The sequence below is a fragment of the Balaenoptera acutorostrata genome, chromosome 10 (assembly GCF_949987535.1).
Source record: "Balaenoptera acutorostrata chromosome 10, mBalAcu1.1, whole genome shotgun sequence".
In the NCBI taxonomy this organism is placed as follows: Eukaryota; Metazoa; Chordata; class Mammalia; order Artiodactyla; family Balaenopteridae; genus Balaenoptera; species Balaenoptera acutorostrata.
Genome location: NC_080073.1, coordinates 84,974,034 through 84,989,522, shown reverse-complemented (window position 1 = coordinate 84,989,522; position 15,489 = coordinate 84,974,034). Strand labels below are relative to the sequence as shown.

General features: G+C 42.3%; 5 non-coding genes across 5 annotated transcripts; 2 read left to right on the top strand and 3 right to left on the bottom strand.

The window, feature by feature from the left end:
- Positions 1 to 1,261: 1,261 nt before the first annotated feature.
- Positions 1,262 to 1,333, top strand: TRNAA-CGC (transfer RNA alanine (anticodon CGC)). The gene has a single exon. It is a non-coding gene; the product is annotated as a tRNA-Ala (tRNA).
- Positions 1,334 to 4,870: 3,537 nt separating this feature from the next.
- TRNAA-AGC (transfer RNA alanine (anticodon AGC)) lies at positions 4,871 to 4,942 on the bottom strand. Its single transcript has one exon. It is a non-coding gene; the product is annotated as a tRNA-Ala (tRNA).
- Positions 4,943 to 8,744: 3,802 nt separating this feature from the next.
- Positions 8,745 to 8,817, bottom strand: TRNAW-CCA (transfer RNA tryptophan (anticodon CCA)). The gene has a single exon. It is a non-coding gene; the product is annotated as a tRNA-Trp (tRNA).
- A 1,185-nt stretch (positions 8,818 to 10,002) lies between these two features.
- TRNAK-UUU (transfer RNA lysine (anticodon UUU)) lies at positions 10,003 to 10,075 on the top strand. The gene has a single exon. It is a non-coding gene; the product is annotated as a tRNA-Lys (tRNA).
- Positions 10,076 to 13,596: 3,521 nt separating this feature from the next.
- TRNAA-UGC (transfer RNA alanine (anticodon UGC)) lies at positions 13,597 to 13,668 on the bottom strand. The gene has a single exon. It is a non-coding gene; the product is annotated as a tRNA-Ala (tRNA).
- Positions 13,669 to 15,489: the final 1,821 nt, after the last annotated feature.

Sequence of the window (15,489 nt, the reverse complement as noted above, 5' to 3'; positions counted from 1 at the left end):
ACGGCCAATACTATCAGCTTTGAGTTACCCAGGACCTCCTCGAATTTTCATGTTCTGAAGAATTGCAGGTTTTCCCACTGTGATAATGGGTTCCTTCAGGGAAAGCAGTTTGACAGTTTGCTAGGTTCCCCAATCTTGTTTCTCTGCCCTGTGTTTGTCCTTTCATTCCCCCAGTCTAGAAAAATGTCACTTTTTTCTTTTCTTTTTTCTTTTTCTTTTTTTTTTCTTTTGCTGTGCTGCGTGGCTTGCAGGATCCTAACTCCCCCACCAAGGACTGAAACCGCGCCCTCGGCAGCGAAAGCGTGAAGTCCTAACCACTGGGCCACCAAGGGAATTCCCATGACAGCTTTTTTCTTTTTTTTTTTTTAAGTTGATAGAACTTTAGATTTTTTTTAGTTGATAGAACTAAAGATTTTTTTCCCCCCTGAACTCCTTTGTAGACATAACCTTCAAGACGTGGGGGAATGTGGAACCAGAACTGAAGACAATCTCAGAACATGTGGTGATGCGTGAGCAAACAATGAGTGTCAGCTGGATAAAGGATGTTTGTTGGCCGTCATCCGACCCAACCTGGTGTGGAGTTCAATTCGGCTGCCTCTGGACTGAAAAGCACTTCATCTGAGCCAGTACTGCTGGAGATTTGTGTTGGAAATCCGTGACTTTTCCAGGCGAAAGAAAGTAATTTGCACGTAGTTTCTTCTGAGTGGACCTTGCAGCGGGCTAACAGAAGTAGGAAAGTCCTAGAATCAGAGACTGTGTCAGTCGGACTGTAACCTGAGTGAAGCCGCTAGACGATATCCAGTTTAGTAATTTCACAAATGGTGGAATTTAACCCAGTGGATTTTCTCCATCAGAAAATAAAGTCAAGGGGCTTCCCTGGTGGCGCAGTGGTTGGGAATCTGCCTGCTGATGCAGGGGACACGGGTTCGAGCCCTGGTCTGGGAGGATCCCACATGCCGCAGAGCGGCTGGGCCCGTGAGCCACAATTACTGAGCCTGCGTGTCTGGAGCCTGTGCTCCGCAACAAGAGAGGCCACGATAGTGAGAGGCCCGCGCACCGTGATGAAGAGTGGCCCCCGCTTGCCACAACTAGAGAAAGCCCTAGCACAGAAACGAAGACCCAACATAGCAATCAATCAATCAATCAATTAATCAATAAAAAAATAAATCTTAAAAAAAAAAAAAAGAAAAAAAAGAAAATAAAGTCAATCTCAAAATAAAAGTAGCATTTTATAAATGATCCCCAAAGAGTCTCTGAAGCAGGGGGTGTAGCTCAGTGGTAGAGCACGTGCTTCGCGTGCACGAGGTCCCAGGTTCAACTCCCGGCTCCTCCATCTGGGTTTTCGCCTCATACGTATGCCCCTTTCATTTCTGTCGTACATTTTGCCACGTTTCCTCTGCTCCCATTTTAAAAAATATGTAGTCCAATGGATTCCCTTCGATATTATACCATTTCTACTCCACGGGCCTTGGAGCAGGGAATCCGAGATAAGCCACGGAGGTGCAGGGCACAGACCCCAAGTATTTTTTAGTGAGTGGGTGGACGTTGGCCCAAGGTAAGGTGACATTTAGCAAAACCTTTGCCACGCGAACGTTTAAAACATGATTTGGAAGGCTGAAGAGCTAGCTCACGCTCACCGGAATAGCTTAGACGAGCAAGCGACCAACGGATTTTGAAGGTTAGATCCTAGGTTTGGGCAGCACAGTCATTTTTATTCCATATTAAATCAACTTCCACAGGAAATTTACACAAAATATATACTAGAAGACACCCACTAACTCCCCACCATCCCCTCAACCAAAACACCTAGCTGAAGTAAATCTCAGAAACCCTGCAAACAGCAGATTTAGATTCCTTACCTTCTACATTTCCTCACTGAACTTCACTTTTCTGTTCTTAAATCATTAAATGAATTAACGACACCTCATGTAACACCACACTGATGTCCCAGAGGAAGATGTGGCCAAAGGTGTTTGGGTGGAAATAAGAATAGATATATAATTTGCTTGTATTTAACAAAACAAGACAAAAGAAGCAAACAAACAGAAACAACAAACAGAAACAACTTGTTTAAGAATCAGTACAAACTACAGAATATCACTGCTCTGCACTTTGTTCTCTGTGCAAGTCGAGTGTTGGGTGAATGCACAAAAACTGTTCCATTTTTCTTTACCAAAACCTTTGCATGATAACTTTTGTATTTGAAAAGGATGTTTTAAAACGTGAAGTCAAATTTTTTAAAATGACATCTATTTTCCCTCATTTGGAGAAACTAAAATCACGTTTCTCCTAGTTCCTTCACGATCACGAGAAAGCAGGGATCAGTCACAAGCTCAGCTTCCTCTGGGACTCAAACCCTGGACAGACGCTCAAACCAGCCAAGCCACTAAGCTCCCTTCCTACCAGGGCCATCTCTGGGCTGTCTCCATCCAAGTATGTTGTTGTCAAGCTACTGTCTAAACCATTTCAGGGCAAAGATTAAGTGGATGAGTTGTCCTTCTCTTTGACTCTCATTCTCTGGACTTCTGACATGGGAGAGTAGACAAAGCAGTGAAAAACAGCTTAGACCACCTTTTTCCGTTTTGCCAAACACGGATTCTCAGGACATTATTCCTTTTGCTCTTTACAGCCTCACTGTATTTAGCATGGAGCCCTCCTTCTGCCTTAGGAATCTCTCAGGCAGCTGTCAAAAGCCATGACACATAAGAAGTCCCCATAAAGAACAGTACTCTGGCCACTGTAACCCGTGAGGGAATCCATATTTTGGATCCGTTTTTCCAGGAGAAGGGAGTATCTAAACCCTAGGGCTGTGAAGCCTCAGCCATGGCCATGCATGGCCCATGTTAACTCAAGTGGCTTCAGGCTGGAACCCTGAATACGTTGCTCCTTCTCCCGGTGGCCTCCACCAGAGGGCAGATCCCACACCATCACATCGGGGGGCCCTGCACCTCCAATGCTTCTGGCTGTCAACCCCAGCTGGAAATGCTAGAACAAGGGTGCAAAGGAGCAGAACCTGAAAAGTTCCCTGGGGAATTTAGATCCAGCTGGAAAGAGAAAACAGGTCACTCTAGCAAACTCTGGAGCCCAGCGAAACTCCAAACTCTGGAGCCCTGCACCTCACTGGCTTTGTCTTGGGGACTGTGCAGTTCTGTTTCTGAGATCCACAATGACGCTTAAGGGAGACACTTTGGAGGCTGAGCAAGAACAGCGAAGCGAATTAAACTTTTATAACAACCTTCCCACTCCAACCCGATGCTCTTGGACAAATACTCAAACCTCAGCCATCACAGAGATGCAAGGAATAGACACTTTCCTCCTGTTGCCAAAATCTGTGATGACCAAAGGTGAGTTTTAGGAGTAATCCTAAATCATTGTATCTTCTCTTTTACTTTTTCTCACGAGTGGGAAATCTGTATTTTCCTGAATATCGTAATCAATTACATATATATCAACTCTTCCATTCCTCCTCTGCTCCTCCCCTTCAAAAAAAAGCCCAAATGAGGCTTAGTTGGCTCTGGAAAGTCGCTGAAATGGGCGCTTAGAGGCGAAACGACTTTTAAAAGTAACTTGGTGAATAATATAGGCAGCCTGAAGTGACTCACTAACACAGAGATAAAAGGTTTGAGACTAGAATGCAATGTTCCCGAACCTGGAGAACCGTCGGATAACTTTATAAATATACGTATGCCCATTTCTACCTTGTAGCTCCTGAGTGCACTCAGAATCACGGGATGGGGGTGGGGTGGAGATCTATAGGATGGAAATGCCTCCCCAGATGATTTTGTTGATCATCCAGGTTTGAGAACTGTTAATCAAGAAAGTGGAGCTGCGGGAACTGAAGTGAGCTGCTGGGAAACAACTAGCCTGGAGGAAGCGGTGAAACGGAATGAAAGGAGAGACGGGAAGAGAAAGTGAAGGAGAAGGTGAAGCAGCAGGTGATGAAGAAATTGGATGGGGGCGGGTAGGAGGAGGCAGGTGGCTGCGGTTGGGGAGGAGGAACTAAAAGAGGAAAGGACGAAAGAAGGCTTGGGACTAGGTCTTTACGATGTCCACTGTTTGGTTGGCCCGGGAGGTAATTTGCGCCCGCGTTGCCTCTGTCTCCTCTGCTCCCTCTAGGGATGCAGGAAGCCAGAAAGTTATCTTCCTCCTAAGGGAAGCGGGCTTAAAAGCGTTTGTGCCACAGGAATGCGCAACCCTTTTTTCCCGAGTCTGGCTTTGAGAGAGACTAGCTGCTCTTTCCAACACCGGAAATAAATTTTTCAACTACGGATTTTGGAAGCCTCTGAGTTTCGTGAGAAGCGTCTTTCCCATGGACAGTATCTTAAACGCTCCTTCACCGGGAAAAACCTGGGAACACAGCGCTCCATGGCTGGTGATTGGACCAACCTCTTGCTGCCCAACCAAGGTTCGGTGTGTGGTGAAAGCGCAGGGGCGAGTGGGGAAAGGAAAAGGAGAAGGAAAACTTTCTCTGGAGCCCGCAGCCTGTCCATTGACACAAACCAGCTGAGAGGAAGACGGGGTGGGAGGTGGGAGGGGTAATCTAAAAGAATTTTCCCAAAGGCCCCCTTCCCCTTTTTCTCTTTCAGTCTGTCTTTTTCTTCCCTGCTTCTTAATAATAATGAAAAAAATGCAGCAAAGGAGAATGGACCCTACATGGCGTACTCGGTGCTCCGCCTTCAGGAGACTGATTCTGAGCGAGCAGTTTCTATACTTTACTTGGTTCCTGGCTTTATTGTACTAAAGTAGTCAGGTTGGGAGGTCCAAGGAATGTCAAGGCCCATAGTTACATGATTAACCGAAGGATACACAAGTTAAGGTCTACACAAAGAAAACAGAGAAGGATCTCAGCTGTAAGGGAGTTGAGGACAAATGGAGGTGCTGGGGATTGAACCCAGGGCCTCGTGCATGCTAAGCACGCGCTCTACCACTGAGCTACACCCCCCCCCCCGTGTAGTTGATTACTTATTGTCCCATGTTATTTATTTATCACTGTATGACGGTGTTGGCAAGCCAAAGTCCATTATGTTCAGTTCCTCTGTTTCTGAAACCTGTGGCGTGACTCCTGTCTCACAGCTAGGGCAGGAAAAGGAGAAATGGATTCTGGACCGAAAAACCCTTAGGTCTTCCCACAATCCTCCCCATCACGGACTTTCAGCCAACTGCCTCTTGCGTCAGTTCTAGTCCACCACGAGGGACAGTCCCAGAACTGAATCTTCTGTTAAGTCTTCAGATTCTCCCTTCTTTAGAAAGTCCTCCTCTGCCCACGAAGCTGCCAAAAAATGCAAAACGTAGTGCTGGGGATACAAAGGCGCGCTCCGTGAGTACAGCCGAGGGAACGTAGGTCCAGATGTGAAGTTAAGACAAGAGGTGAATTAATTCACAATACTTGACCGAAACAAAGAGCGACAAGTATGGGTCTCAGGCAGTCTTGCATGCTCTTGCAAACCACTGCATTCGGCATCTGGACTCGGGACATGACAGCGGCTTTGTTACGGCGACGCTATCACTCTGGTTTTGCAGGCAACGCAAGAGTGGCGGCAGACAGAGGCAAGAGTAGAAATGTGGGCGCTCCTGTTGTTACAGCATCACTTTCAGATCAAATTATTTGCGCAAGGAGGAGAGCGCAAGGGAAGCTGCGCGCAACCTGCGAAACCAATTCGCCCTCTGTAAACCTTCCCTATGCCTGGACAAGTCTACAAATTTCATCAGTACCCAGGGCGCAGAACGTCGACACCTCCCACATTTAGGCAAACATTGGTGCGACTGTTAAGCTAGGTAAGATTTTTGGATAAAATCCTAAACCTTCTGGCAGGAGAGGGAATGGGGAGGAGAGGACAGGTACCGACCGGGATGGGTTATATTATCACCATACTAGAAAGACGAGCGGCTGGGAAGTGGAATAAGCAGAAGAGGTGTTGGAGAAGGGAGAGTGGCCTGGTTCTTGGAAGGGAAAAGGATGAAGCCAATGAAGGGGAAGAAAAGAGGCAGCAGAGGAAGAGGATAGAAGAGGACTAGTTTGGAGATGGGTCTCAATGGAGAGGCTCGGAGGTAGAAAGTGACTAAGCCCAGTATTTCTGCTACACTTTCTGCAGGCCCTCGGGAAGAGAAGAAGGCTCCTTCCTAAGGAAAGTGATTTGAAAGCGTGTGTCCCACAAAAAGATACGTCCCGTTTTGCCCAAGATTTTGTGACTCTGAGAGTGCCTTGCTCCACTTTCTGTCACAGCAAACACAGGCTGAGCATTTTCAAGGGCGCACCTGTGGTTGCATATCTCTGGAGCAGTAGAACCCGGTATTAGAGATTTTAGAAAGGCGACGTTATACGTATCCCGATGCAGCGCTGAGTTTAGAAACAAATTCCAACCGCAGTTTTGTGTTTGGGCATTTCAACTGCCAGCAACTAGTTTTTAGCGTGTTTGGCTTTAAAATACAAGGGAAAGAGTGGAAGGTAAAGGTTAAGCAGTGACTAAACGTTTTTGATTTGAATAGATTCTCACTGAAACCGTCATAATCTTGGGTAGCTCAGTTGGACCTGCATCAGGCCCTTAGTCTGAGGACCCAGGATTCACAACCCGGTTCTGGTGTAGACTCTTTCACTTTCCCCATAACTTCATGTATACATACATACACAAAAGGCTACTGAAGCCAGCTTTCGTTTGGAGCATGTTACTAATCACATGCTTATTCTTTTGTTTTAGCCTCTGTTGAATGTTATTTAAAATCATCATAGAAATCAGACAGTGGCATAGGTCCTATAAGTCACCCTCCTGTTGAATGTGGGTGCTAACCGGTACAAGAGCCCTGTTAGAAATGCATTCACTCTCTGCAGCAAACCTTTGCTCTAAATCCTTTTAAACGCTCTCTTCTCTTGTATATCTAAAAGAGAGATCATTTTTATTTTATAAAAAGAGTTTAACTTTAGAACAGTTGTAGATATAGAGAAAAATGGAGAGGACATTACAGAGAGTTCCCCTATACCCTGCACTCAGTTTCCCATATTGTTAACAGCTTACAGTAGGATGATACATTTGCCAAGTTAATGAACTCAAATTGATACATTTTAAAAAACAGAATCTACAATCTATTCAGATTTCCTTAGTTTTGCCTAATATACTTTTTCTGTTCCAGAATACTGAGCCAGACATGCAACAGAGGATCTAGTTTAATGATTTTTACATTGGTGAAATTTATCTCAGTGGACTTTCCCTTGCCAACTTTTAGGTTTCTCAAAACCATCCAAAAATGGCACTGATATGTTATGAAGAATTTCTAGGGCAAGCTGATTTTTAGTGTTGAGCAGGTGCCTTCCACATACAAGGTCTTGAGTAAAACCCCTGTAACTCCATGTGTGTTCTTTACTCTGTAACCAAATCCTTCTTGCACCTTTTCATTCATTTTCTCCTGATTTCCCCGCTCATACGACAAGAAAACCAATGATTCAGTGCATTGCCTTTGCAGCTGTTCCAGTTCTATTCCATAGACCTTGGTTCCACATAGGGTGGTTGTTTTGGCAAAAGGAAGATGGGATGGGAGAGGAAAAGTTGGGGGGGGGGTCCATCCTAAATCTCCACCAGAAAAAAAAAAGAGGCCCAGGGAATTCCCTGGCGGTCCAGTGGTTAGGACTCTGCACTTTCACTGCTGAGGATGCAGGGTCAATCCCTGCAATCCACACTGTGAAGCCAAAAAAGAAAAAGAAAGAAAAAAAAAAACAGTTAAGAAAAAGAGGCCTACCCCAACATTAAGAGGAAGTTCGCTTTCAGTACAGGGAAAAAAGATGGAAAGAAGAGGAAAAATAAAGAACCTGACAGACATTTTTGTTGAGTCTCATAATTTTTGAGTCATGAAATAGACAGTAGATGGAGGAACAGAGATGCTTCCCACTGAAATTCCCTACCCCTCTTCCTTAATTACTTTCAGTAATGTTTTATTGTTTTCAGTGTACAAGTCTTTCACCTCTTTAATTAAATTTTTCCTAGGTGTTTTAGTTTTTCAGATGCTATTGTAAATGGAATTGTTTTTTAAATTTCCTTTTCAGATTGTTCATTGCTAGTGTAGGGAAAAACAACTTACGTTTGTGTGTTGATCTTATGTCTTGCAATTTAGCTGAATGTGCCTGTGCTCCTGGACTTTTCTTTGTTGGAAGGTTTTTGAATACTGATTCAATCTCTACCTGTTACAAGTTTGTTCAGACTTTCTAAGTAGGAAGCTATCTTGAATGTAGAAGGAGGATCCCTCTGCCAGGTGAATTTCTCAAATATTGGTGCCCTGTATTTATAACGAAGGCAAATAGTAGAAAGGTTAGAGAATAGTCCACTTATTAGCTTTGAATAGATTCTCAGGATAAGTTGAATTCCTGAGCTGGATAGTTCAGTTGACAAGCATCAGACAAGCATAGAAACTCTTTGAAACCCAGCTTTCTCCAGAGAAATGTTTGCAGTCAACTTTTCTTCCCCTTCCTATCCTTTTCTTGGCCACTGTCTACCAGTTCTAGAGAAGGATTCTGAGCCAGAAAATCCAGGGTCATTATGGTATCAATAACTATACATGCACTAGTATTTCACTACTGGGTATTATCTGGTGATTAGATGCCAATGACAAAACGCAAGGTATCGGTAATCAGTGGGCATACTAATTTTGCTTTTTTAAGACTCTTGCCTCATTTCAGGTTTTCTTCTTAAGTTCAGCGATAGAAAGTCAAATGAAAGTCAAATGAAAAGGATTCCGTTTCTTGCCTAGCAATAAGCAAATGACCACGAAGGGACTCGAACCCTCAATCTTCTGATCTGGAATCAGATGCCTTATCCATTAGGCCACATAGCCAGTTGGTGAATGTATGCGTTCAAACGTGAAAGCTGAAACGTGGTAGGTTTCTGTTCTCAAATTTCTAACTTTAATGGAAAGAAGATCTCATTAATAACATTCCTGCCCCAAAAGGAATAAAACTGCATCAAGTTCCTGACAACAATTACTTAAAATTAATAAACGGTGATGCGATCAGAAGTGACACAGCCTTTGAAGGCTTTCTTACCTAAGTCTGATGCAAGTTAATGATGATGCAAGTTCAGTGGAGAAATATGAGCCAAGAACTGAAGTCTGCAATGAAGGGATGATGATAGTGTAAGGAGAGGGAGCTTCAGAGTTTGGTGTGTTCTGACCTGTTCCATCTCAAAGATACAATGGCGCCTCCTCCAGGGAGAAAATTCTATAAGCTCAAACAGGAGCAGTGGAGGGTAAGAGCTAGGGCCTGGACTGAATGAGTCGGGTTAGACCAAGGAAATGCCTTCTGCTGTTTCCTACGAAATTGTTTTAGTTAAATCCCTTTCCTTCTCGAAATGGGTTCAATGAGAAGCATTAGATTGGATAATGGTCCCTTGTTGTTTTCCTGTTTGGAGAGCTACTGGCTCCAGTAGAAGCTGAAGACTGTAAATTCACACCACATTGGGCAGAATGTCTGGCCAGCATGAGCTGTTGCACATGGTTCCCACCCTCCCATCAGCCAGCTCCAAGACTCCCTTGCCAAAGGAATGTTTGGGGGCAATTTCATCCATCAACAGAAAGGGACCCATTATGGAACACTTTCTTGCATCTTCAAATTCCTCCTCCTTCAACTCTCTTTCCCTCTGTCTACAAAGGCTGCAAGAAATATGTACACGACAATGCAGAGAGAGAGAAACAGAAATAGTGTGAGTGTTGCCTGGAGAAATTTAGGTGAGGTACTTGGCAAGAAATGAAACCCTCTTTGTCTAGCAATGTAGTCTGAAACCTGGCAATGCTTTGTCTAGGGGACGCAGCATCTCTGGTTCTGAAAACCTAGAGAAGGAAGACAAAGAAGAGAAAAGGAAGGAAAATGTTCCTAACGATTATAACATCTCTCTCAAACAGAATCTTCTTAGCAATGAGGAAAATTCAAGAAATCTGACTTGGGAACTAATACATGAAAGATAAAACGAACTGTCCAAATGTGTGAAGATAGATAAGATACTAAGGGAAGACATGGCCCCCTGGGCCTGGATAGCTCAGTCGGTAGAGCATCAGACTTTTAATCTGAGGGTCCAGGGTTCAAGTCCCTGTTCAGGCGTACTCCCATCTGTTTTATCTTTATTCATACAGGAAGAGTTAGGGGGAAATGATATCCTGCTTTTACACTGATTGAAACTTTGCTCATTGCTTTATAGGTGTGAAATGATTACATGATAAATTTACCAACCCCAAGGGACAGTCTTGGGAAGTCATTTGGAATAGGGATTGCTGACCTGAAGATTTGGATTTTATGTGGTTTTTAGAAGAGAGTCTCTTTAATCAGTTGACTGGGAAAAAAATCAACCAAGACTTCTGAATTCTTAAAAACAAAGGGAAAAAAAAAGTCTTGAAACCAGAGATACATGACACTTCACCCGTATAGAGAAACAATTCAAATGACAGCGGCTGTCTATCTCATCAGAAACCATAGAGGTCGGAAAGAGTGGCACAACATTTTCCAAGTGCTTAAATAACAGAATTATCAATCCAGAATACAATATCCAGAGAAAATATCCTTCAGGAATGAAGAGAAAATCAAGATATTCTCAGATAAAGGAAAACTAAGATAATTTGCTGCCAGCGAACTACCTTAAAAGAATGGCTACAGTAAGTTCTCCAAATAGAAGGGAAATGATAAGAGAAGGAATATTGAATATCAGGAAGGAAGAAAAAAACATGGTAAGCAAAAAAACATGGTAAGTACAATAAACTTTCCTTGTCTTGAGCTTTTAAAATTATGTTTGAAAGTTGAAGCAAAAGTATAACACTGTCTGACGTGGTTCTAAATGTATGTGAAAGAAATAGTTAAGACAATTATATTACAAGTGAGGAACAGTAAAGTGACAGAAAGGGAGGTAAGGTTGCTACATTACACTTGAACTGGTAAAATGGTGGCACCAGTACAGTCTAAGTTAAATATCTATAATGGAATTCTTACAGTAACAACTTTTTAAAATCTATACAAAAGGATACAATAAAAAATAGTATAGATAAATGAATATGGAATTCCAAAATATGTACAAGTAGTCCATAAAAAGGCAACAAAAAAAGAGAACAATAAGAATAACAGAGAACAAACAGAAAACAAAAAAAAAAAATAAAATGCCAGACTTAAGCCCTACATACCAATAATAACATTAAATGTAAATAGTCTAAGTGCACCAATTAAACCCACAGGGTAGATTAGAAAACATGACCAAACTATATGCTGTCTGTCTACAAAAAAATTCACCTCAAATATAACCTGTAAATATATAGGCAGTTTGAAGTTAAGAGGATTAAAAAAAAAGGAATGTCATGCAAACATCAATCAAAAGACAGCAGGAGTAGCTATATTAATGTCAGATAAAGTCAGTTTCATAACAAAGAAAATTATCAGAAGCAGAGAAGGACATCATATAATGATACAAGTGCCCATCTACCAAGAAGGGCATAGTAATCCAAAATATGTATGCACCAAACAACAGAGCTGCAAAATATGTGAAGGAAAAAAAAACACCTGATAAAACTGAAAGATAAAATATGCAAATCCACTATTATAGTTGGAGACTTCAACGTCTCTCTCAGAATAACTGATGGAACAACTAAACAGAAAATGATCAAGGATATAGAAAAACTTGAAAATGCCATCAGCCACTAGAATCTAATCAACATAACAGTTCATCCAATACAAGCAGAGTACAGATTCTTTTCAAATCCATCAGAAGGTATTCCAAGATAGAACATATCCTGGGATATAGAATAAACCTCAACAAATCTAATAGAATTGAAATATACAGTGTGTTCTCTGACCACAGTGCAAATTAGTCACAGAAAGATAAGAGGCAGATATTCAAACATTTGGAAACTAAATAGCACAGTTCTAAATAACCCACGGAACAAACAGGAATCTCAATGGAGATTTAAAAAGAAATAGAATGAAATAAAAATGAAAATACAATGTATCAAAATTTCTGATACACTAAGACAGCACTAAAAATTTCTGATACATATTGAAACAGCACTGAGAAGGAAATTTATAGCCCTCAGTGCATACAAGAAAAGAAAAATCACAAGTTAGTCATCTAAGTTTTCACTGAGATAACCAAGGGAAAAAAGAGCAGAAGAAACCTAAGGCAAACAGAAGGAAGAAACTAATAAAAACAATACGCTTGTCAACGCCTGGGCCAGCACCACGGTTGGGAAATCAGGCATCGGTTTGTCTCCCAGGCTCTTGCAGCTCTGGTTCTGAGACGCACAGAGACCAAGCTGGGGACAAGCACAGACAGCAGGACGCTGCATCGGTTTTTGTCCCTCTTAGTATATACGGAACCCTTTTCTGGATGAAAGAACACCAGGGGGGAGGTTCAGCCGCTGGGCCCGACGTGCAAAATGAACTCGCCGGTTGCCAAATTAGTTCTTGAGATCCCATTGTCCCTGTGGAAAGGGGAGACGCTTCCCACCTTCAGCCAAAATTTGTTCCGACAGTCAACTCAGGTACTAGGTTTGGAGGAAATTCTAAATTATCTCTGATGGGCTAAGCCAGAAATCGACCTTGTTTAAAAGCTCCCCCCGATGATTCTGAAAGTCAGCCAGGTTTGGCAGTTCTCGGCATTAGAGACTCCCAGACGAGTGAGCTGATAATGTTCGGGAAAGTTAAAACCAGGAGGGAGATCAGTGCGTCAAGGGGAAAGAACGAGAGCAGAATACAGGTAACGATAACGAAAGGCAGGCGTGGAGTCCGCGGCTTCAGCGGCCACAGGAAGGTGGAGGAGGAAAAAAGTGGACGAGTGCTTAGGTTGGCATCAGTTTTGGATGGGCGGAGAGGCGGTTAGTTACGCGTCTCTGCTGCGCTTCCTCTGGGTACGTGGGGAACAAGCAGGCCCATTCCCGGTAAAACAAGTGAGCTGAGAGCGCTTTCCCGAAGGAAGATCCCCTTCGTTTTGTCCGACTGTCGCGGTTTTCAGAGAGCCTCGCTGCTCTTTCCGTCGTTGGAGCACTTGAGAGAAGTCCTGCGGTTGAGTTTCTGTTTTTAGTGTATCCCCGGTGGTATTGGAGGTTTCAGACCGCGCGGCAGGGAGGTCACAGTGTCCGGATCCCCACGTGCTAGGGGTAGGAGAAGAGCGCAAGGTAGAAACAGGGACCGCCTTTGTCTTTAGACTTCACCATCTGAGCTATACGTAGGAGTGAATGTTTTTGTTGTTGCTGTTGTTTGTTTAATGTGTTGAGCTTGGAATGCAAGACATTGAAGATAAGAAAGGTAAGGCAGTAACCAAGTATTTTTAATTTGAAATGGTTTTCAGAGGCTGAACTCTAGATAGTTCGGTGTGTAGGTTGTCATGACTTTAATCTCAGGGCCAAGATTTCGAGACTGTTCCTGTTGGCATCCCGTTCTTTCTCCCACTTCCTTTTTGTCTTTCTTCTGCTTGTTGAAGTCGTCTTGGTGAGGTCGAGGCTCACAGCAAGAGACGAGGGACTTCACTGGAATCCATTGGGTTATGTTTTTACTTTGTATATGTACAGGACTATAACGGGGAAAAAAGGATTAGGAGAACTAAATCTGTATTCCTCGAGGTTTGAGGGAAAAGTGAAACCAAAGCCTGGAGATGCCGGGGATCGAACCCGGGGCCTCATACATGCAAAGCATGCGCTCTACCGCTGAGCTACACCCCCTCACCGACAGCCTCTTTGATAATGCTTCTTTGGGAATAAATTTTATTTCCTGAGGCTCTGGATCCTTGGGTGTCTTGGCAGTAGAGGAACCAAAGAAGGATACTGATGCTTTAGAGTATAGAACTTGAAGTGGAAGGCAAAAGATTGGAAACATGTGTCAGATAACCAAAAGAAGTTGCCACCATAGCTTTAAAACATAGTTGGGGTCTCCTATTATGCTTGGCAAGAGATCAAATCAAGTCCCAGTTTTTGGACCTTTTGATTTCCTCCAGATATGTCTTAACCTGAGACACAAGGCCATTGAAATTCAGCTTCTTTCTTGCCTAAAACGCTTCATGATATTTGTTGTTTGCTCCATCGGAATATTAAGGACCAGATTTGATGGAGGAAAGCCACAGGCAGTAAAAAACCCTAGAGCGATGCATTCAACATTGCAATGTAAGGGGCTTTTTTTCTCTTCTAATCTAGGCACCCGGCTAATTTAGCAGGCCCCGCCAATAATCTGAAATCTCTTCTTCATAAGCATTCATAAGGCATGAATGAAACAACAGCTTCAGGGATGGAGAGGAATATTAAATTATGAGAGCGAGACCAAAGACAAATAGCCGCAAGACATTAGGGATAAAGGGGAAAAAAGTATTTATTTATGTTTGTTTGTTTGTTCATTCATTTATTTAGGGAGGGGAAAAAGCCATGTCATTACCAAACAGAAGAAAGTGCAGAAAAGGGGGAGGTTTTAAAAATTCTTTTGGAAATGGGAGGAAGTTTGGAAGACAAGAAGATGAGCAAGCTTTGCTCATGTTAAATTCAAGATCTATGTGGTGCACACTTGTGAGAATGTTACATGGTGAACTCAGACAATTACCCCTGCCTCCAGCTTTGGATTTGTGAGTAATCAGTAGATACAACTATGTGGAGGATGGATAAAGACAGAAAAGTATTCTCATTAGTGATATTCGTAGGAAAATAAATTTGCTCCTGGACATTTCTTGAACCCTGGGATTTATTGTGGTTAAGGCTGTGTTCTTTGAAATATATAAAAAGACTGGAAGAGAACCCATTTCCTGGCACCAGATTTCCAGTGGCTAACCCTTTCTCCTTCTGGTTTGCTCATTTATGGACTTTTGCCAATATTCATAAAATAACATTGAGTTCCTTTTGAAGTTGGAAGAATATGGTTTGTCTGACAGATTTGTTCTTTCAGTTGGCTCATGAAATTTTTAGCCCATGAAGTGCTGAGGAGGATTATCTTGACTGTTTGATGTTGTAAAATATTAGGTTTATGACGCTTTCCAATATTAGGAAGGTTTGCAGAAACACTGCTTGGTCATAATTTTGTGTTACACCTGGTGAAAACTGCATGTCTATTGGGGTCTCAGGAATTCTAATAATAAGGTATGCCTTTTTTTTTTTCTTTTTGCCCCAAGAACAAAGTGGGGATTTTTTAAATTAAATATTTAGAGTTATAAAAATTGTTAACTATGTTGTACACCTGAAACTAATGATATTGTAAATCAACTATACTTCAATTTTTAAAAAATCTATAGCCATCTTCAGACTATGGATTCATTTAATACACGATTCTTATCAGGAATTAAACTTCTAAATTGAGAGAAAGAACACACTCATGCCATATATACTCAATTCAGAAAATCTGAAAATCTATGACGTGTATTTTAACCCTGCACTGTCCAAAATGGTAGCCACTAGCCACTTTGAGTATTGAACACTTAAAAATTGAGATGTGCTGTAAGTGTAAAATATATATCAGGCCTCAAAGACTTAATATGATATTTAAAATGTAAACTATATCACTAATAA